The 24,662-nt window shown below is 34.7% G+C and overlaps 1 protein-coding gene across 4 annotated transcripts in view; it reads left to right on the top strand.

Annotated features, from left to right (window-relative positions):
• The window catches only part of LOC139515915 (alpha-mannosidase 2x-like), a 128,758-nt gene that overhangs the window by 9,379 nt on the left and 94,717 nt on the right, over positions 1 to 24,662 (top strand). For all 4 annotated transcript variants that reach the window (XM_071305677.1, XM_071305675.1, XM_071305678.1 and 1 more), the window contains exon 2: positions 365 to 403. The gene's annotated coding sequence lies outside the window, so the exon portion shown is untranslated. The remainder of the gene's footprint in view (positions 1 to 364; positions 404 to 24,662) is intronic.

Here is a 24,662-nt window from a genome sequence, read left to right as displayed (position 1 = left end):
ACTGCAAACTTACACTAAAAATCTTGGTAAAACACGTAGGGAAAATTGGTAGGTTTTGGGATATATATAAAAAGAATTACATCAATCCATCTCCATCAAAATTATGGCCAAGGAACTATAAAATACACTAACATCATTATCTGCTATGTGTTCCTTTATACAAAAATACTATTTAAAACTTGTATAGTACTGTACAGAAAGTTTGTACATAGTACTATCTTGTTTTACTTCCAGATTAAATGATAGTTCTCTGTACAGAAAGTTTATCAGGTCTATGATATTTTGTTATGAACATGATGAATACCTATATTTGATATCTCTTTAATTCTGGCAAATTAGACGATTTTCACTTATTATTTTCCAGAATTTGTGAAGATAGACTGACAGAAAACCTCTCATGCAGGTAACAAATCTGTGATATGATTCTAATGTACTCGTTGTCTATTCAATCCTATGAATCTTGCATTTGAACTAAAGTGGAATTTAATTTTGTTTTAGTTCAGTTAAATAATGACATTTTGATTTTTTTTTAGACAATAGCTTAATAATTGTAAAATTTGAATGAGAATTAAATGAAAGCAGTATTGCTTGTTGTCAACATTTAGTTACAACCAAAATTCTTGCAAGTGTTAACAAAATACTTTAAGTACTGTCATTTCAATAGGACATTTCATAGAACCTTATTTTGATTATTGCAACAAGTGGAAATAAATAAATATTCATGAGTTGATTCATCATCAGTGGAGGTGACTTGATGTTAGACTTTCTGTTGTTCCACCTATTCAGTTGTGGTCTCAAACCTTCATTATACAGTTCTTAACAGACTAATTAGGTCTTTCCACTTTTCGTGGAAAGACCTTTTGTTTTTCTTCTGATTATTAGGTCTTTCCACTTTTCCGTGGAAAGACCTATTGGTTTTCTTCTGATTATTAGGTCTTTCCACTTTTCCGTGGAAAGACCTATTGGTTTTCTTCTGATTATTATTAGGTCTTTCCACTTTTCTGTGGAAAGACCTGTTGGTTTTCTTCTGATTATTAAGGTCTTTCCTTTTACTAAAGGGAAAGACCTTACTGTATTTCTTCTGATTATTATTAAGGTCTTTCCTTTTACTAAAGGGAAAGACCTTACTGTATTTCTTCTGATTATTAAGGTCTTTCCTTTTACTAAAGGGAAAGACCTTACTGTATTTCTTCTGATTATTAAGGTCTTTCCTTTTACTAAAGGGAAAGACCTTACTGTATTTCTTCTGATTATTAAGGTCTTTCCTTTTACAAAAGGGAAAGACCTTACTGTATTTCTTCTGTTTATTATTATTATTATTATTATTATTATTATTATTATTATTATTCTTTTTCCGCCAAACTTTAACAAATTTAGCCGCGTTAACCGTAAGACGTGTCGCTTTCATGTTCACACTTTGTATCGGTGTCATGAATACCTATCCAGAACTCACCCTGTTAGTCGAAATATTTTGTCGGTTCGGAGTAATCCCTCCGAAACCCAAAAACCTTGTTATCGTTCCAACACCGTAACCGTAATAGGTAGAAAAAAAACAAAGGGTGAAATTTGTTCAGGACCAGACCCTGGTTCTTCGTTACATTTGGATCGTAAAGATTCAACGACTCATTGGTAGGGTTATGCCCCTATGAAAATTAACCGGTGTCGGTTGGCCACCAAAACTCAGAAACCGTAAGTCGTAGACACCTAGGATCTTCACCATTCATCATCAATTCATGTGACTTTGAAAAATACCTCAAGGTCAAATGTGTATGTTGACCTTGACCTTTGACCTAACACCTTGTTATGGGATAATCTCAGAAACCATTATACTTACAGAAGTTTTGAATAGTGGAAAATGTTTGGGTTATTTAGGCGCAACTTTGTTACATTTTGACCAAAGAGGTTTGACCTTTCTGTAAGGGGCATAACCCCTGATTTAGGTTTCTGAAAAGACAAAATCAGCTTTTACTATATAACCAAAGGTCCTAGACCCATGGGGTCTTCAGCAATGACATTGGGGACTAATGACCTTGACAAAGGTCAAAAGGTCAAAGGTCAAGGTCATGTCCTATATAGCGAATTATGTGTTTTTGACCTAATTTAAAGGATTTTCAGTGTGTTTTAAACATTTTCAGTGTGTTTTAAAGCTTTTTAAGGTTGACCTTGAACTTTGACCTTACCACTTTTTAGTCGATATCTCAAAAACGATTGTACTTACAGAAATGGTAAACAGTGAAAAATGTTTAGGTGACTGAGGCACATCTTTTTTACATGTTGACCGAAAGTATTTGACATATTCTTAAGGGGCATAACCCCCGTTAACGGTTTCTGAAAAGGTAAAATTAGCCTAAACTCTTGAACAAAAAGTCCTAGACCCATGGGGTCTTTTACAATGACATTGGGGACTAATAACCTTGACAAAGGTCACAAGGTCAAAGGTCAAGGTCATGTCCTATATAGCGAATTATGTATTTTTGACCTAATTTAAAGGATTTTCAGTGTATTTTAAAGCTTTTCAGTACATTCGACGTCTATTGGAACATGTATTTTACATTACAAAAGGAAAGACCTCTCAATTGTTCAAGAACAATTGACATTTTAATTAAGGTCTTTCCTTTTACTAAAGGGAAAGACCTTACTGTATTTCTTCTGATTATTATTATTATTATTCTTCTTGTTCCGCCAAACTTTGACAAAATTTCCCTCCGTAACCGTAAGACGTGTCGCTTTCATGTTCACACTTTGTATCGGTGTCATGAATACCTATCCGGAACTCACCCTGTGAGTCGAAATATTTTGTCGGTTCGGAGTAATCCCTCCGAAACCCAAAAACCTTGTTATCGTTCCAACACCGTAACCGTAATAGGTAGAAAAAAAATGAAGGGTGAAATTTGTTCAGGACCAGACCCCGGTTCTTCGTTACATTTGGATCGAAAAGATTTAACGACTCATTGGTAGGGTTATGCCCCTATGAAAATTAACCGGTGTCGGTTGGCCACCAAAACTCAGAAACCGTAAGTCGTAGACACATAGGATCTTCACCAATCATCATCATTTCATGTATCTTTAAAAAATACCTCAAGGTCAAATTTGTATGTTGACCTTGACCTTTGACCTAACACCTTGTTATGGGATAATCTCAGAAACCATTATACTTACAGAAGTTTTAAATGGTGGAAAATGTTTGGGTCATTATGGCGCAACTTTGTTACATTTTGACCAAAGAGATTTGACCTTTCTATAAGGGGCATAACCCCTGTTTTAGGTTTTTGAAAAGACAAAATCAGCTTTTACTATATAACCAAAGGTCCTAGACCCTTGGGGTCTTCAGTAATGGCATTGGGGACCAATGACCTTGACAAAGGTCAAAAGGTCAAAGGTCAAGGTCATGTCCCAGATAGCGAATTTAGTGTTTTTAACCTTATTTAAAGGATTTTTAGTGTGTTTTCGAGCTTTTTAAGGTTGACCTTGACTTTTTCATTGCATTCTACGTCTGTTGGAACATGTATTTTACATTAAAAAAGGAAAGACCTCTCAATTGTTCAAGAACAATTGACAGTTTAATTATTATTATTATTCTTCTTGTTCCGCCAAACTTTGCCAAAATTTCCCTCCGTAACCGTAAGACGTGTCGCTTTCATGTTCACACTTTGTATCGGTGTCATGAATACCTATCCGGAACTCACCCTGTGAGTCGAAATATTTTGTCGGTTCGGAGTAATCCCTCCGAAACCCAAAAACCTTGTTATCGTTCCAACACCGTAACCGTAATAGGTAGAAAAAAAATGAAGGGTGAAATTTGTTCAGGACCAGACCCCGGTTCTTCGTTACATTTGGATCGAAAAGATTCAATGACTCATTGGTAGGGTTATGCCCCTATGAAAATTAACCGGTGTCGGTTGGCCACCAAAACTCAGAAACCGTAAGTCGTAGACACATAGGATCTTCACCAATCATCTTCATTTCATGTATCTTTAAAAAATACCTCAAGGTCAAATTTGTATGTTGACCTTGACCTTTGACCTAACACCTTGTTATGGGATAATCTCAGAAACCATAATACTTACAGAAGTTTTAAATGGTGGAAAATGTTTGGGTCATTATGGCGCAACTTTGTTACATTTTGACCAAAGAGATTTGACCTTTCTATAAGGGGCATAACCCCTGTTTTAGGTTTTTAAAAAGACAAAATCAGCTTTCACTATATAACCAAAGGTCCTAGACCCTTAAGGTCTTCAGTAATGGCATTGGGGACCAATGACCTTGACAAAGGTCAAAAGGTCAAAGGTCAAGGTCATGTCCCAGATAGCGAATTTAGTGTTTTTAACCTTATTTAAAGGATTTTTAGTGTGTTTTCGAGCTTTTTAAGGTTGACCTTGACCTTTTCAATACATTCTTAGTCTGTTGGAACATGTATTTTACATTAAAAAAGGAAAGACCTCTCAATTGTTCAAGAACAATTGACAGTTTAATTATTATTATTATTCTTCTTGTTCCGCCAAACTTTGACAAAATTTCCCTCCGTAACCGTAAACCATGTCGCTTTCATGTTCACACTTTGTATTGGTGTCATGAATACCTATCCGGAACTCACCCTGTGAGTCGAAATATTTTGTCGGTTCGGAGTAATCCCTCCGAAACCCAAAAACCTTGTTATCGTTCCAACACCGTAACCGTAATAGGTAGAAAAAAAATGAAGGGTGAAATTTGTTCAGGACCAGACCCCGGTTCTTCGTTACATTTGGATCGAAAAGATTCAACGACTCATTGGTAGGGTTATGCCCCTATGAAAATTAACCCGTGTCGGTTGGCCACCAAAACTCAGAAACCGTAAGTCGTAGACACATAGGATCTTCACCAATCATCATCATTTCATGTATCTTTTAAAAATACCTCAAGGTCAAATTTGTATGTTGACCTTGACCTTTGACCTAACACCTTGTTATGGGATAATCTCAGAAACCATTATACTTACAGAAGTTTTAAATGGTGGAAAATGTTTGGGTCATTATGGCGCAACTTTGTTACATTTTGACCAAAGAGATTTGACCTTTCTATAAGGGGCATAACCCCTGTTTTAGGTTTTTGAAAAGACAAAATCAGCTTTTACTATATAACCAAAGGTCCTAGACCCTTGGGGTCTTCAGTAATGGCATTGGGGACCAATGACCTTGACAAAGGTCAAAAGGTCAAAGGTCAAGGTCATGTCCCAGATAGCGAATTTAGTGTTTTTAACCTTATTTAAAGGATTTTTAGTGTGTTTTCGAGCTTTTTAAGGTTGACCTTGACCTTTTCAATACATTCTACGTCTGTTGGAACATGTATTTTACATTAAAAAAGGAAAGACCTCTCAATTGTTCAAGAACAATTGACAGTTTAATTATTATTATTATTCTTTTTGTTCCGCCAAACTTTGACGAAGTTAGCCTCCGTAACCGTAAGACGTGTCGCTTTCATGTTCACACTTTGTATCGGTGTCATGAATACCTATCCGGAACTCACCCTGTGAGTCGAAATATTTTGTCGGTTCGGAGTAATCCCTCCGAAACCAAAAAACCTTGTTATCGTTCCAACACCGTAACCGTAATAGGTAGAAAAAAAACAAAGGGTGAAATTTGTTCAGGACCAGACCCTGGTTCTTCGTTACATTTGGATCGAAAAGATTCAACGACTCATTGGTAGGGTTATGCCCCTATGAAAATTAACCGGTGTCGGTTGACCACCAAAACTCAGAAACCGTAAGTCGTAGACACCTAGGATCTTCACCATTCATCATCAATTTATGTATCTTTGAAAAATATCTCAAGGTCAAATTTGTATGTTGACCTTGACCTTTGACCTAACACCTTGTTATGGGATAATCTCAGAAACCATTATACTTACAGAAGTTTTAAATGGTGGAAAATGTTTGGGTCATTATGGCGCAACTTTGTTACATTTTGACCAAAGAGATTTGACCTTTCTATAAGGGGCATAACCCCTGTTTTAGGTTTTTGAAAAGACAAAATCAGCTTTTACTATATAACCAAAGGTCCTAGACCCTTAAGGTCTTCAGTAATGGCATTGGGGACCAATGACCTTGACAAAGGTCAAAGGTCAAGGTCATGTCCCAGATAGCGAATTTAGTGTTTTTAACCTTATTTAAAGGATTTTTAGTGTGTTTTCGAGCTTTTTAAGGTTGACCTTGACCTTTTCAATACATTCTAAGTCTGTTGGAACATGTATTTTACATTAAAAAAGGAAAGACCTCTCAATTGTTCAAGAACAATTGACAGTTTAATTAAGGTCTTTCCTTTTACTAAAGGGAAAGACCTTACTGTATTTCTTCTGATTATTATTATTATTATTATTATTCTTCTTGTTCCGCCAAACTTTGACAAAATTTCCCTCCGTAACCGTAAGACGTGTCGCTTTCATGTTCACACTTTGTATCGGTGTCATGAATACCTATCTGGAACTCACCCTGTGAGTCGAAATATTTTGTCGGTTCGGAGTAATCCCTCCGAAACCCAAAAACCTTGTTATCGTTCCAACACCGTAACCGTAATAGGTAGAAAAAAAATGAAGGGTGAAATTTGTTCAGGACCAGACCCCGGTTCTTCGTTACATTTGGATCGAAAAGATTCAACGACTCATTGGTAGGGTTATGCCCCTATGAAAATTAACCGGTGTCGGTTGGCCACCAAAACTCAGAAACCGTAAGTCATAGACACATAGGATCTTCACCAATCATCATCATTTCATGTATCTTTAAAAAATACCTCAAGGTCAAATTTGTATGTTGACCTTGACCTTTGACCTAACACCTTGTTATGGGATAATCTCAGAAACCATTATACTTACAGAAGTTTTAAATGGTGGAAAATGTTTGGGTCATTATGGCGCAACTTTGTTACATTTTGACCAACGAGATTTGACCTTTCTATAAGGGGCATAACCCCTGTTTTAGGTTTTTGAAAGACAAAATCAGCTTTTACTATATAACCAAAGGTCCTAGACCCTTGGGGTCTTCAGTAATGGCATTGGGGACCAATGACCTTGACAAAGGTCAAAAGGTCAAAGGTCAAGGTCATGTCCCAGACAGCGAATTTAGTGTTTTTAACCTTATTTAAAGGATTTTTAGTGTGTTTTCGAGCTTTTTAAGGTTGACCTTGACCTTTTCAATACATTCTACGTCTGTTGGAACATGTATTTTACATTAAAAAAGGAAAGACCTCTCAATTGTTCAAGAACAATTGACAGTTTAATATTGTTCTTACATCTCTTCTGAAAAAAAAATCCACATGTTTGTTATCAGTTGAACTCTGAAACTACAAGTCCAATCGACCCCAAACTTTACAGTCAGCAGGGCATACATGTACTAAAGGTTCATAAAACAACGTGGTGCAGATATCTCTCAAGACTTTTCCTAGAGAAAAAAAAAGGCAATGCTGTAAAAATCGCTTGCTAGGTCCGTAAATCTCAGTAAAAACCTACAATAAAATGTCCGCTCCTAGATTGAAATACTTATCTGTGTTACAAACTGGTGCTGAAAAATGTACATTATCAGAAAATAATCCTTAAATGTGTTTTAAAGTTACACCGAATAAATTAAATCCAAAACATGCACTGCTGGTGAACTGTGATCAAAATGTCAATTTCCTCCTACAATGACAAAAGAAATTACAGTGTGTACATTCCGTCTCTATACATGTTGTCTGTTCAACATCCCGACCTAAAGAGAAATAAAAAGACTAAGTTTTCGTTATTATAAACCCAAGTCACGTGGTGTCTCCTCAATCTGGCGCGCGCGCTGGACCTAAAATAAAATAAAAACTTTCAAAACTAAACATGAAACTTTCCCGGAATAATATAGACCTCTCACAGAAACAAACAAACAAACAAACAAACAAACAAACAAACAAACAAACACACACACACACACACACACACACACACACACACACACACACACACACACACACACAACAAACAATCATGTTTCTAAGGGGGGAAAGACCGTTTACAATTGCTTTTTGAAAGCAATTGATTTATATTGTAAAACGGCAATTTTAACCATTCTGTTCCGTTTATATAAAAAAAAAAAAAAAAATCTCCCCGAGACCCCCTTTTGCCCCCCCCCCCCTTTTTTTTTACCCTCCACTTACAAATGAATGTAGCTTGTGTGCTATCTATCATATCAACGGATAAGAACGACAACTCCAGTTTTTTCCCTATTATTAAGGTCTTTCCTTTCTTAAATGGAAAGACCTTACTGTATTTCGTTTGTTTATTATTATTATTAAGGTCTTTCCTTTCTTAAATGGAAAGACCTTACTGTATTTCGTTTGTTTATTATTAAGGTCTTTCCTTTCTTAAATGGAAAGACCTTACTGTATTTCGTTTGTTTATTATTATTATTATTATTCTTTTTCCTCGTCCGTTTTCAAAGTCAAAAATCAAGAAAAGTACGCAACTTATCCAAATGATCTTTAGTATCATGTATCAGGGGTATAATATCTATCTTGTATTAGAATAACCAAGGTTTACTGTTTACCTTATAGGAGTTATCTCCCCAATTACAAAAAACACTGTTATCACTACTCCTCATAAACTATAAGACTTAGCGGCAAATGGTTTTTTTTAAAATGTTCCTTGCCAAAAGTTACAACTTCAAATAACTTTAACCGAAGCGATCCAGTGACTTTTTATAGGAGTTATTTCCCCTTGAATATTTAAATTTTCGATATGCATATAAATCTCATGAACCGTAAGTCATAAAGACTGCGGGTCTTCAGATTTGAGTTCATTGGACCAAAACTAGAAAATATAGGTCAAGGTCAAAGGTCAAGGTCATATTTTAGATTTTCAAAAGTTTTTCATTTCCCTATAACTATTGAACGGTTATAGATACAGAAAAATTAAGCAGTTGAAAATGATTGGTACGTCAAGGGGCAACTTTTTTACATTATGACTATACTGATTTTACCATCATGTAAGGGACATAACTCCCATTGATGGTTTTTAAAAAGCCATTTTTAGGCAAAACTCTTTAACAAAAGGTCCTTGACCCATACGGTCTTTTGCAATGACCTTGTGGAGTAATGACCTTGACGAAGGTCACAAGGTCAAAGGTCAAGGTCATCAAATTATGTGTTTTTTGGCACTATTTAAACAGTCTTATGTGTGTTTGAATTCCAACCAACCAATCAATCAATCAATCAATCAATCAATCAATCAATCAATCAATCAATCAATCAATTAATCAATCAATCAATCAATCAATCAATCAATCAATCAAAGCAAGTTTCCGTTTCATGTGTTTAATACGGGATCCAAGGTCTCTTTTTTTCGCTTGTTTTAATTGACACTTTCCAACGTGTTTAACCAACGTGTTTAACCAACGTGTTTTACCAACATGTTTTACCAACGTGTTTAACCAACCAACCAATCAATCAATGCATGTTTCTGTTTCATGTGTTTCATACGGGATCCAATGTTGTTTTTTTTCGCTTGTTTTAATTCAGCCTATCCAACCAACGTGTTTAACCAACGTGTTTAACCAACGTGTTAAACCAACATGTTTAACCAACGTGTTTAACTAACCAACCAACGTGTTTAACTAACCAATCAATCAATGCATGTTTCCGTTTCATGTGTTTCATACGGGATCCAAGGTTTTTTTTTCGCTTGTTTTAATTGAGCCTATTCAACCAACGTGTTTAACCAAAGTGTTTAACCAACGTGTTTAACCAACATGTTTAACCAACGTGTTAAACCAACATGTTTAACCAACGTGTTTAACTAACCAACCAACGTGTTTAACTAACCAATCAATCAATGCATGTTTCCGTTTCAAGTGTTTCATACGGGATCCAAGGTTTTTTTTTTCGCTTGTTTTAATTGAGCCTATTCAACCAACGTGTTTAACCAACGTGTTTAACCAACGTGTTAAACCAACGTGTTTAACCAACGTGTTTAACTAACCAACCAACGTGTTTAACCAACCAACAAACCAATCAATCAATGCATGTTTCCGTTTCATGTGTTTCATACGGGATCCAAGGTTTTTTTTTTCGCTTGTTTTAATTGAGCCTATTCAACCAACGTGTTTAACCAACGTGTTTAACCAACGTGTTAAACCAACATGTTTAACCAACGTGTTTAACCAACGTGTTAAACCAACATGTTTAACCAACGTGTTTAACTAACCAACCAACGTGTTTAACTAACCAATCAATCAATGCATGTTTCCGTTTCATGTGTTTCATACGGGATTCAAGGTTTTTTTTTTGCTTGTTTTAATTGAGACTATCCAACCAACGTGTTTAACCAACGTGTTTAACCAACGTGTTCAACCAACATGTTTAACCAACGTGTTTAACTAACCAACCAACGTGTTTAACCAACCAACAAACCAATCATTCAATGCATGTTTCCGTTTCATGTGTTTCATACGGGATCCAAGGTTTTTTTTCCGCTTGTTATAATTCAGCCTATCCAACCAACGTGTTTAACCAACGTGTTTAACCAACATGTTTAACCAACGTGTTTCACCAACGTGTTTAACCAACGTGTTTAACTAACCAACCAACGTGTTTAACCAACCAACAAACCAATCAATCAATGCATGTTTCCGTTTCATGTGTTTCATACGGGATTCAAGGTTTTTTTTCTCGCTTGTTTTAATTGAGCCTATCCAACCAACGTGTTTAACCAACGTGTTTAACCGACGTGTTTAACCAACGTGTTTAACTAACCAATCAACTTGTTTAACTAACCAACCAACGTGTTTAACCAACCAACCAATCAATCAATGCATGTCACGTTTCATGTGTTTCATACGGGATCCAAGGTTTTTTTTCGCTTGTTTTAATTGAGCCTATCCAACCAACGTGTTTAACCAACATGTTTAACCAACGTGTTTAACTAACCAACCAACGTGTTTAACCAACCCACCAATCAATCAATGCATGTCACGTTTCATTTGTTTCATACGGGATCCAAGGTTTTTTTTTCGCTTGTTTTAATTGAGCCTATCCAACCAACGTGTTTAACCAACGTATTCAACCAACGTGTTTAACCAGCATGTTTAACCAACGTGTTTAACTAACCAACCAACGTGTTTAACACAACCAACCAACCAAACAATCAATGCATGTCACGTTTCATGTGTTTCATACGGGATCCAAGGTTTTTTTTCGCTTGTTTTAATTGAGCCTATCCAACCAACGTGTTTAACCAACATGTTTAACCAACGTGTTTAACTAACCAACCAACGTGTTTAACCAACCCACCAATCAATCAATGCATGTCACGTTTCATTTGTTTCATACGGGATCCAAGGTTTTTTTTTCGCTTGTTTTAATTGAGCCTATCCAACCAACGTGTTTAACCAACGTATTCAACCAACGTGTTTAACCAGCATGTTTAACCAACGTGTTTAACTAACCAACCAACGTGTTTAACACAACCAACCAACCAAACAATCAATGCATGTCACGTTTCATGTGTTTCATACGGGATCCAAGGTTTTTTTTCGCTTGTTTTAATTGAGCCTATCCAACCAACGTGTTTTACCAACATGTTTAACCAACGTGTTTAACCAACATGTTTAACAAACGTATTTAACTAACCAACCAACGTGTTTAACCAGCCAACCAATCAATCAATGCATGTTTCCGTTTCATGTGTTTAATACGGAATCCAAGGTCTCTTTTTTTTTCGCTTGTTTCAAGAGACCCTATATCAAGTGTTTAATTAATAAACCAATCATCCAACCAACCAACCAACCAACTAATCAATAAATTAATCAATCGATATATATGATATATTTATTTATGACAGTATAATTAAAAGAAAATGGAAGGAAAGACCTATCAATTATTCAAGAAGAATTGAACTTTAATTATTATTCTTCTTGTTCCGCCAAACTTTGACAAAATTTCCCTCCGTAACCGTAAACCATGTCGCTTTCATGTTCACACTTTGTATTGGTGTCATGAATACCTATCCGGAACTCACCCTGTGAGTCGAAATATTTTGTCGGTTCGGAGTAATCCCTCCGAAACCCAAAAACCTTGTTATCGTTCCAACACCGTAACCGTAATAGGTAGAAAAAAAATGAAGGGTGAAATTTGTTCAGGACCAGACCCGGGTTCTTCGTTACATTTGGATCGAAAAGATTCAACGACTCATTGGTAGGGTTATGCCCCTATGAAAATTAACCGGTGTCGGTTGGCCACCAAAACTCAGAAACCGTAAGTCGTAGACACATAGGATCTTCACCAATCATCATCATTTCATGTATGTTTGAAAAATATCTCAAGGTCAAATTTGAATGTTGACCTTGACCTCTGACCTAACACCTTGTTATGGGATAATCTCAGAAACCATTATACTTACAGAAGTTTTAAATAGTGGAAAATGTTTGGGTCATTATGGCGCAACTTTGTTACATTTTGATCAAAGAGATTTGACCTTTCTATAAGGGGCATAACCCCTGTTTTAGGTTTTTGAAAAGACAAAATCAGCTTTTACTATATAACCAAAGGTCCTAGACCCTTGGGGTCTTCAGTAATGGCATTGGGGACCAATGACCTTGACAAAGGTCAAAAGGTCAAAGGTCAAGGTCATGTCCCGGATAGCGAATTTAGTGTTTTTAACCTTATTTAAAGGATTTTTAGTGTGTTTTCGAGCTTTTTAAGGTTGACCTTGACCTTTTCAATACATTCTACTTCTGTTGGAACATGTATTTTACATTAAAAAAGGAAAGACCTCTCAATTGTTCAAGAACAATTGACAGTTTAATTATTATTTTTTTTCTTCCGCCAACTTTTTGTTCCTTCACAATTTTTTTGTTTCGCAAGATGTCGCTTAGACATATGGTATATGATATCGAACAGTTATTACGCTTTTGTAACTGACACCGCGTAACCAAAATCTTTCCCATATAAGAGTTATCTCCCCGAACACTGTTTTTCTTGTGATCGCTTAATATTCGCAACCGTATAAGAAACCGACAAATTTATTTTACCAAATTGCTTGTTACATCCTCAGGATTATTTGATTTACTAGAACACACCCGTGATATCACGGGTCCGTGACTGAATTAAAGTATATAACTATGCGCAAGTCTTATTTTAGTATTAGTACTGTCATCTGATAAAGTCATGCCGATTATAAGATACACAGTTTTTCTCTGCTTTCAAGTCTTTCTGTTTGAACCCGTCGAACTGAAACAATAATATTAATTATTTGGAAAACAAAAGGTCCTGGAATGGAGTATTTTTTAATCAACAGCATTGTCCTATATAAGTTATAAATAAAGTTGAATTATTTGCTTCGCTGCTTTACGTCATGCCCACTAACAAATTGAAAACTGTACCTATACGCCTTATTTTTAGTCCAGATTTTTAGTATTCGTATTGTTATCTTAGAAAGTCTTACTGATTAAAATACTACAATAGGTAACAATTTGACAATTTAGTAGTGTCAACCCTGTGGTTATGACCCGTGTATATAGCATATTAATCCTGAATACAACGTTTGGTGGTGCGCTTGTCAGATGCGGAACGTACAGATAAGGTAATAGGTAACAGGTGAATATACTATTAGTATCGGTAGCGGACTCGATCCGGAACTTCTTAATTATTGGTAATATTAATTACGTGGAAAACAAAAGGGCCTGGAGTGGTGTAATTTTTAATCTACACCTTTGAACTATATTAGTTATATATTAAGTTGAATTCTGTGATTCGTCGTTTTTACGTGATGACGGCTGACAAATTGGACCTCGTAATTTTAGTATTATAGATATCGACCGAAGCTATCCGGAGACTCCATATGAAAGTTATTTCCCCTTTTATATTTGATATAAGTGATATGCATTTTTAACTGGAAAACCATAAGTGATAGAGGCCTAGGGTCTTTTGATTTGAGGTCCTTGTTCCAAAAAAATGAAAATGAGGTCAAGGTCAAAGGTCAAGGTCATGATTAAAATTTTGATTTTGGCTTGTTATCTCTTATTTTCAGAAATCATACAAGATATCGACAAAATATTTTCACACAATTGTTAGTTACGACATGTCGTAACACATAAATTTTAGTCGAAAGGGTACGTAGACATTTGACGCGAGTTTTCCCCCTTTTTATATCTGATATCATACGTATGGTAATATAACTCATTAACAATATAAAGTAAAGACCTAGAGTCTTTTGATTTGAGGTCCTTGGTTCATGACCTTGAAATTGAGCTCAAGGTCATATGTTAATTTAAAGTTCTAGATTTTGACCTTTGCTTTTACCTCATATGTATTCATGTTAAAGCTATTAGACTTTTTGCATTAGGTTACAAGCAGTATGACGTTGAAAAAGCTAACCGGAAGTGACCTTTTGTAAACCGGAAGTAACTAATTTTTGTAATAAATTATTGTAAAAGTATGTAAAACCATATATTTTTGGAATCAGCGTCAAGTAAACTATAAGACAGTACCGGAAGTAACATATTTGAACCGGAAGTAAAAAATTATCTCCCTTATTTATATCTTATTGTATAGAAACCTTATATTTTTGGAATCAGCGTACAATAAGTTGTCATTTGACGTTGAAATTGACATTTAAAACCAAATTTTAATATTTTCATATAAAAAAAAATCATTACTGGTGGAAAGACCATCAATGGTTCTCTGAACAATTGGTTTTTAATTAAGGTCTTTCCTTTTTCTATAAGGAAAGACCTTACTGTATTTCTTCTGTTTATTATTATTCTTTTTCCGCCAAACTTTGACGAAGTTAGCAGCCTAAACCGTAAGACGTGTCGCTTTCATGTTCTCACTTTGTATCGGTGTCATGAATACCTATCCGGAACTCACCCTGTTAGTCGAAATATTTTGTCGGTTCGGAGTAATCCCTCCGAAACCAAAAAACCTTGTTATCGTTCCAACACCGTAACCGTAATAGATAGAAAAAAAACGAAGGGTGAAATTTGTTCAGGACCAGACCCAGGTTCTTCGTTACATTTGATTCGAAAAGATTCAACGACTCATTGGTAGGGTTATGCCCCTTTGAAAATTAACCGGTGTCGGTGGACCACCAAAACTCAGAAACCGTAAATCGTAGAGACCTAGGATCTTCACCATTCATCAACATTTCATGAGACTTTCAAAAATACCTCAAGGTCAAATTTGTATGTTGACCTTGACCTTTGACCTAACACCTTGTTATGGGATAATCTCAGAAACCATTATACTTACAGAAGTTTTAAATGGTGGAAAATGTTTGGGTCATTATGGCGCAACTTTGTTACATTTTGACCGAAGAGATTTGACCTTTCTATAAGGGGCATAACCCCTGTTTTAGGTTTTTGAAAAGACAAAATCAGCTTTTACTATATAACCAAAGGTCCTAGACCCTTGGGGTCTTCAGTAATGGCATTGGGGACCAATGACCTTGACAAAGGTCAAAAGGTCAAAGGTCAAGGTTATGTCCCAGATAGTGAATTTAGTGTTTTTAACCTTATTTAAAGGATTTCTAATGTGTTTTCGAGCTTTTTAAGGTTGACCTTGACCTTTTCAATACATTCTACGTCTGTTGAAACATGTATTTTACATTACGAAAAGGAAAGACCTCTCAATTGTTCAAGAACAATTGACAGTTTAATTATTATTTTTTTTCTTCCGCCAACTTTTTGTTCCTCCGCAATTTTTTTGTTTCGCAAGATGTCGCTTAGACATATGGTATATGATATTGAACAGTTATTACGCTTTTGTAACTGACACCGTGTAACCAAAATCTTTCCCATATAAGAGTTATCTCCCCGAACACTGTTTTTCTTGTTATCGCGTAATCTTCACAACCGTATAAGAAACCGACAAATTTATTTTTGCAAATTGCTCATTACATCTTCAGGATGTGCTGTTTTATTTTGACCGAAGCCGTATAGAGATTCCATATGAGAGTTATTTCCCCTTTTGTATTTGAAATTTTGAAATGTATTTTAAACTGGAAAACCATAAGTGATAGAGACCTAGGGTCTTTTGATTTGAGATCCTTGGTCCAAAAAAATGAAAATTAGGTCAAGGTCAAAGGTCAAGGTCATATTCTAAATTTTGATTTTGGCTTATTTTCACTCATTTTCATTAACCTTATCAGATATCGACAAATTATTTTTACTAAATTGTTAGTTGCGACATGTCGTAACATAATAATTTTGGTTGAAAGGGTGCGTAGACAATAAATGGGAGTTTTAGCCCCTACCACATCTAAAATTATGCGTAAAGTGATATTACTTATTAACCATACATATTAGAGACCTAGGGTCTTTTGATTTGAGATCCTCAGTTTGTGACCTTGAAATTGAGGTCAAGGTCATAGGTAAATTTGGCGTTTTAGATTATGACCTTTGGTTAAAATTCATATCTGTACATCATAAAGCCATAGGAACTGACATTTTAGACTGATTTTTAATATTTTCATATCAAAATAGATATTTACTGGTGGAAAGACCTTCAATTGTTCTCTGAACAATTGGTTTTTAATTAAGGTCTTTCCTTTTACAAAAGGGAAAGACCTTACTGTATCATTGGTAGGGTTATGCCCCTATGAAAATTAACCGGTGTCGGTTGGCCACCAAAACTCAGAAACCGTAAGTCGTAGACACATAGGATCTTCACCAATCATCATCATTTCATGTATCTTTTAAAAATACCTCAAGGTCAAATTTGTATGTTGACCTTGACCTTTGACCTAACACCTTGTTATGGGATAATCTCAGAAACCATTATACTTACAGAAGTTTTAAATGGTGGAAAATGTTTGGGTCATTATGGCGCAACTTTGTTACATTTTGACCAAAGAGATTTGACCTTTCTATAAGGGGCATAACCCCTGTTTTAGGTTTTTGAAAAGACAAAATCAGCTTTTACTATATAACCAAAGGTCCTAGACCCTTGGGGTCTTCAGTAATGGCATTGGGGACCAATGACCTTGACAAAGGTCAAAAGGTCAAAGGTCAAGGTCATGTCCCAGATAGCGAATTTAGTGTTTTTAACCTTATTTAAAGGATTTTTAGTGTGTTTTCGAGCTTTTTAAGGTTGACCTTGACCTTTTCAATACATTCTACGTCTGTTGGAACATGTATTTTACATTAAAAAAGGAAAGACCTCTCAATTGTTCAAGAACAATTGACAGTTTAATTATTATTATTATTATTCTTCCGCCAAACTTTGAAGAAGTTAGCAGCCTAAACCGTAAGACGTGTCGCTTTCATGTTCACACTTTGTATCGGTGTCATGAATACCTATCTGGAACTCACCCTGTTAGTCGAAATATTTTGTCGGTTCGGAGTAATCCCTCCGAAACCAAAAAACCTTGTTATCGTTCCAACACCGTAACCATAATAGGTAGAAAAAAAACAAAGGGTGAAATTTGTTCAGGACCAGACCCCGGTTCTTCGTTACATTTGGATCGAAAAGATTCAACGACTCATTGGTAGGGTTATGCCCCTCTGAAAATTAACCGGTGTCGGTTGACCACCAAAACTCAGAAACCGTAAGTCGTAGAGACCTAGGATCTTCACCATTCATCATCAATTCATGTATCTTCGAAAAATATCTCAAGGTCAAATTTGTATGTTGACCTTGACCTTTGACCTAACACCTTGTTATGGAATAATCTCAGCAACCATTATACTTACAGAAGTTTTAAATAGTGGAAAATGTTTGGGTCATTACCGCGCAACTTTGTTACGTTTTGACCAAAGAGATTTGACCTTTTTTTAAGGGGCATAAAGCCTGTTTTAGGTTTCTGAAAAGACAAAATCAGCTTTTTCTATACAACCAAAGGTCCTAGACCCTTGGGGTCTTCAGTAATGGCATTGGGGACTAATGACCTTGAAAAAGGTCAAAAGGTCAAAGGTCAAGGTCATGTCCCAAATAGCGAATTTAGTGTTTTTAACCTTATATAAAGGATTTTTAGTGTGTTTTCAAGCTTTTTAAGGTTGACCTTGACCTTTTCAATACATTCTATGTCTGTTGGAACATGCATTTTACATTACAAAAGGAAAGACCTCTCAATTGTTCAAGAACAATTGACAGTTTATTATTATTTTTTTTCTTCCGCCTAATTTTCTTTCCTTCGCAAACTTTTTGTTTCACAAGATGTCACTTAGATATTTTGTATATGATATCAAAGAGTTAATACGCTTTTGAAACTGACACCGCGTAACAAAAATCTTTTCCATGTAAGAGTTATCTCCCCAAACACTGTTTTTCTTGTTATCACTTATATGTCGCAACCGTTTAAGAAACCGACAAATTTATTTTACCAAATTGCTCATTATATCCTCAGGATGAAATGAATAATTTTAGTCGAAGCTATCCGGAGACTCCATATGAGAGTTATCCCCCCTTTTGTATATGATATAACTGATTTGCATTTCTAACTGGTAAACGATAAGTGACATAGGCCTAGGGTCTTTTGATTTGAGGTCCTTGGTTCAAAAAAATGAAAATGAGGTCAAGGTCAAAGGTCAAGGTCATGTTCAAAATTTTGACTTTGGCTTGTTATCGCTCATTTTCAGAAATCTTATAAGATATCGACAAAATATTTTCACATAATTGTTAGTCGCGACATGTAGTTACACGTAAATTTTAGTCAAAAGGGTACGTAAACATTTGATGTTAGTTTTCCCCCCTTTAATATCTAATATCAGTCGTATGGTAATATAACTCATTAACAATATAAAGTAAAGACCTAGAGTCTTTTGATTTGAGGTCCTTGGTTTATGACCTTGAAATTGAGCTCAAGGTCATATGCTAATTACACGTTCTAGATTTTGACCTTTGCTTTTACCTCATATGTACACATGATAAATCCATGGAACTTTTTGCATTAAGTTGTAAGCAATGTGACCTTAAAAAACACAACCGGAAGTGACCTTTAGTAAACCGGAAGTAGCTATTTTTTTTGTACTAAATCAATGTAAAAGTATATAGAACCATATATTTTTGGAATCAGTGTCAAGTAAACAATCAAACAATACCGGAAGTAAACTTTTCAAACCGGAAGTAAAAGATTATCTCCCTTTTCTATATATTTTTTTTATAGAAACCATATATTTTTGGAATAAGCATTCAATAAGCTGTCATTTGACGCTAAAATTGACATTTTAAACCAAATTTTAATATTTTCATATAAAAAAAAAGGTCTAAACTGGTGGAAAGACCATCAATGGTTCTCTGAACAATTGGTTTTTAATTTTTTTTTTTTTCTTCTGCCGTCTGAGATGCTTTTTTGTCTTACAACATATAGAATGGATTTTTTGGCCAATGATGTTGTACAGTAATGGGGAATTCGAAACTCACCCTGTGTGACCGAACACTTATTCTTATAGGAGTTATCTCCCTGTGTCCCCTTTTTCTTGTTATCGCTATATCTCTAAAACCGTAAAAGATTTTAGCAAACTGTTTTCACCAAATTGGTCGTCTACTCTTGAGAATGATTTGAATTATTTTGACTTTAGTGATCGGAAGACATCTTAAGGGAGTTATTTCCCTTTGAAAATTTAAGATAGGCGATTTGTTGGATCAATTCATCCGATATAAGTCGTAGAGGCCTACAGTCTTTTGATATGAAGTCCTTGGTCCATTTGAAGGAAAATGAGGTCAAGGTCAAAGGTCAAGGTCATGTTCTAAATTTTGAATTTTGCTTGTTATCGTTATACCACAGAAACTGTGACAGTAAATGATATGATGTGTTTGCTAAATAACTGTTTACAATAAGGCGCAACTTCAACCTATTTCAGTCAAAGTGTTTTGGTTAACCCTTATAGGAGTTTTCTCCCCTTATGTATTTCAAATCAGTTTTTCTCCACAACCATACAAGTGATTGACCTCCGGTCTTCCGTTTTGTGTTCACTGACCTATGACCTTGAAATTGAGATCAAGGTCAAAGGTCAAGGTCATGTTATAAATTTTGAATTTTGCTTGTTATCGTTATTCAAAAGAAACTGTTACAGTAAATGATATGATTTGTTTGCCAAATTGCTGTTTACAAAAAGGCGCAACTTCAATCTATTTCAGGTGAAGTGTTTTGGTTAACCCTTATAGGAGTTTTCTCCCCTTATGTATTTGAAATCAGTATTTCTCCACAACCATACAAATGATTGACCTGGGGTCTTTTGATTTGAGATCCCTGACCTATGACCTTGAAATTGAGGTCAAGGTCAAAGGTCAATTTGACATTCTAGATTTTGACCTTTGCTAAAAATAATTTCAAGTCTTCCGCATATACCTATTAGTCTTATTTTTTATATCAATTTGAAGAACCAAATAACATCAACAAGGAGTGACATTTTCTAACATCGTTTTTTAAATTTCATTCTTATTATCGAGGTGGAAAGACCTTCAATTGTTCTCTGAAGAATTGGTTTTTAATAAATATAATTTTCCTTCTCAAGAAATTTGTTAACATGGTGTTTTTATATGATTTTCGTTAATTGCAGCTCATCGATATAGTTACATATAATCATTTAAAAATGGTTTACTTTTAAATCAATTTTTGACGAGTTCAGAAAATTATTTGAAGTGGGAAAAAATCAACTACAATCTTCAACAGCAAAAAGTTGTTCATACAATATGACATATCAAATGAAAATAATCCAAAAATGTAGGTATTACATAGTACTACTACTTCCTTGGCTCAAGACTTGGGACAGATACTCAAATGTAGCCTGGATTAGCCTTGTTTATTTAAGGCATATTGGTATCTGAATGACAGGTGCTTGGGTACTGGAGCTGGATATATATTTTTTTTTACCTCGTTTGCACTGAATAATATTGAATTTAAAAAAAATATGTAAAAATATGTAAACCACTTCCCTTGAACTGTCCCTTGTCTTATATTGTAAAAATAGAGATAATCTTGAGTACACAAGCTGACCCTCCATATAAAATAAAATCAAGCAAATTTTATGTCAATGGTTGTTGGATAACTGGTGTTAAATTACTATTAGTCAATAAAATATATTTTGGGTTGGGGTCTTCACCATTTAGTTTAAACAGGTTTATTTATAGTGGATTGGGAAACAAGTTATTACAACTTATATCAATTCCTTTCCACTTTGCAGGTGTGAGTGTTGTCTTGTAGCGGCATACTAGCCTGCTCTTTTTTGAAATCTACAAGGGTTTTACGTGCAAGAGATAGTGCTCCCTCTTAGCACAGGTCAGCCATTCATCGTCCCATTCCGACTGACTATCATCATTTCTCAAGACCATACTTGCAGACAGAAACTTCAATTCCCTTAGTTAATGCACCAATTGTCATTTCTGACTTTTGTTATAAATTTAAATTATTTAGCTTGATCTGTCATAAAAATAAAACAAATGGATAAGTTTTCTGACACATATCATGCATATCATTTATTTTAATCAAAATTTGGTTTTGAGAAATTAAAAGAATTCAGAAATTAATGGAAGTTATTCAATATAACTCAGTGCAGACTTTGTATTGATATCAGAGTTGAATTCCAAATCATACAAAGGGAGATAATTCAATTCTTTTTTATCATTTATGTGAGTATAGCAAAAATACATATATCAGAATCATATCTTAAGATTACAGGTATAAGTCCATAGTTTCACCAACAAAGGCAAGAAAGTACAAATGGTTTCTTTCTTTTTCCTTATTCTGTAAATGAATCATCTTACAAACTTATTGATGAATTTAATATGAAAAATGGATTTATATAAAAAAAGAAGATGTGGTATGATTAATTGCCAATGAGACAACTATCCACAAAAGACCAAAATGAAACAGACATTAACAACTATACGTCACCGTACGGCCTTCAATAAAGCCCATATCGCATAGTCAGCTATGAAAGGCCCTGATAAGACAATGTAAAACAATTCAAAGTTTAGTTATGATATTTTTAGCTTTGTCGTTATTTGCCATCCAATTTTGAACTGCACAGACATAATTGTACATTACATTTCATTGCATACTGCAAGTTAACCAATCAAATGTTCATTATTTTCTCCAAACTGTTTAGAAGCTTTAGAAACCATGTTCAAGCTTCCAAAATATTTGATAGAAACAGCAAATAAAAACAAAATGGTGCTTAATGAAACACTCAAGATATATGTTTTGACTCAGATATTATTTTGCAATAATTTGCAGGGTTAACTTTCCAACTGTCAAATTCAAGGGGATATTTTTTCTTGACCCTTTTTCCTATGAATTGAGATGTGACATTCTATAATTTGGTGGTGCATGTACAACACCTTATAAACATTTCCACATATCATACCTTGTTAGGGGGATTTAATTTATCTGCACTGATACAATCCCATACTTAGATAAAATATTATTTATTTTGCATGGATGGTTACATATAAAATAAGGGAAATGTTCATTATAAAAATTGTAAGGGTTCCCTGGAACCCAGTGTCATACTAATTTTGCTGGTGTCTATGTTTTCAGTGTGATAGGAGAATGCACATAATACATTTACAGTTCAGGAAACAAACTGCTTGAAATGTATGAAAAAAGTTATGCTTATAAAAAAGTCACAGGTTCACCAAAAAAGGGGAAAAAAGTATTACAAAGTTTGCTCTAGTTACTTATCTTTTGATTGTAAGAAGCTTCTGTCCAAGTTTGGTAATACTCAGAGATGGTTTATGAATTTAATAAATATTTAAAATCTTTTAATTGCAAACTGTATGTTATGTTATCTGGAATAACTACATTAGATGTATGTTTCATTATAATACTTTATTCTGATTGGCTAACTGCACATCACATGTTATTCCGTAAGCAATGGCATTGCTCAATAAAACTTTTTATTCATGATAACACGTGGTCCCATAGGGTTTTAAAAGCGTTGACCGTGCGCACATTTTTAGTATGAAGCGCTTTAATTCCGCGCTTCATACAAAATGTACTTCGGTCAACGCTTTTACACCCCAATGAAGTTACAAAAAGAAGCATTCAATTCTTAATAAAACTTAATAAAAACTAATTAAAATATGAAAAAAAAACAAGAAATATTTTTTACAAAATTTTCTTCTAGATACAAGTTTTTGATAACCAAGCTTCCTTCCATGTTTGGTAGAAATCCAGGATAGTTTAATAAATTTATTAAAATTTCAAAAAATTAAACCACAGAATTATAATTTGTAAAATCCACCACCAATGACGGAATTTAGGATGGCTATGTCTCCCTTTTGTGACAAAAGTTGCAGGCTCAACACACAAAAAACCTACAAATGGATAAGTTTGCCCACACAAATCACTCTCAATCAAATTTTGGTTTAGAGAAATTAAAATAATAAAGAAATTATAATAACTGCATATATTTTAGTGTTAAGTGTTTAATCATTATATAAGGAAGTGATTAATATAATTAATTAGATGTACAGACTTGTATTCATATCTGAGTTTAATTTCAACATATTATTTCAGTGGCAGACCCAGGGGGGGGGGGTGGTTTTGGGGGTTGGAACCCTTCCTTTTTTTTGGACGATCAATGCATTTGAATGGGAGCATATAGTTGGAACCCGCCCTTTACTCTGGGTTGGGAACCACCCCTTTTTTTAAAATGACTGTATTTCCAAATGAAGACAATTTAATTCCTAAATGTATTTATTTGTAATGTGTGTATTAGAAGAAAAGCCAGTATGACAAAAATTTTGAAAGGAACTGAACTATAGAAAACTGTAATTTTCACATAACTGAACATTTAGTGGTCATGATGTCAAAAGAAGGTCAACTGGGATAGTTTTAAGGAATTCATTGAGAATTTTAGACATTATTAAGAAACTAAACTTAATCCCTTACCGTACACAGTTACTTTAGCATGTTTAGGTTGGTTTGGCTATTATTTTTATAGCTCAAGGTTTCTGGTTATTACATATTATTGGCATTCAAATTATTTGATTCTATTGATGATTGATACTGAAAGTGCTTCCTACACATGCACACAGAAAGCTTGACATTGGGATAGTGATCCAGCGGCGGTGAAGGCGTTGGCTAACTTCTTAAAAGCTTTATATTTTAGAAGGTGGAAGACCTGGATGCTTCATACTTTGTATATAGATGCCTTATGTTACGAAGTTTCTGTCAGTCACATGTCCAATGTCCTTGACCTCATTTTCATGGTTCAGTGACTATACGTACTTGAAAAAAAAGTTAAGATTTTTTGTGATGTTAAATTCTCTCTTATTATAAGTAATAGGATAACTATATTTGGTATGTGCGTACCTTGCAAGGCCTTATGATGATGATGCCCGTCAGACAGTTTTCACTTGACCTCGACCTAATTTCATGGATCAGTGAACAAGGTTAAGTTTTGGTGGTCAGGTCCATGTCTTGGATACTATAAGCAATAGGTCTAATATATTCGGTGTATGGAAGGACTGTAAGGTGTACATGTCCAACTGGCAGGTGTCATCTGACCTTGACCCCATTTTCATGGTTCAGTGGTTATAGTTAAGATTTTGAGTTTTGGTCTTTTTTTCTAATACTATATGCAATAGGTCAACTATATTTAGTGTATGGAAATATTTTATGATCTATATATCAGTCCGGCAGGTTTTATTTGACCTTGACCTCATTTTCATGGTTCATTGATCTGTGTTAAGTTTTTGCGTTTTGGTCTGTTTTTCTTATCCCGTATGCAATAC

Source organism: Mytilus edulis, chromosome 3 (assembly GCF_963676685.1).
Source record: "Mytilus edulis chromosome 3, xbMytEdul2.2, whole genome shotgun sequence".
NCBI classification, from domain to species: Eukaryota; Metazoa; Mollusca; class Bivalvia; order Mytilida; family Mytilidae; genus Mytilus; species Mytilus edulis.
Note: the sequence above shows the minus strand (reverse complement) of the source record. Positions and strands in the feature narration are given on the sequence as shown.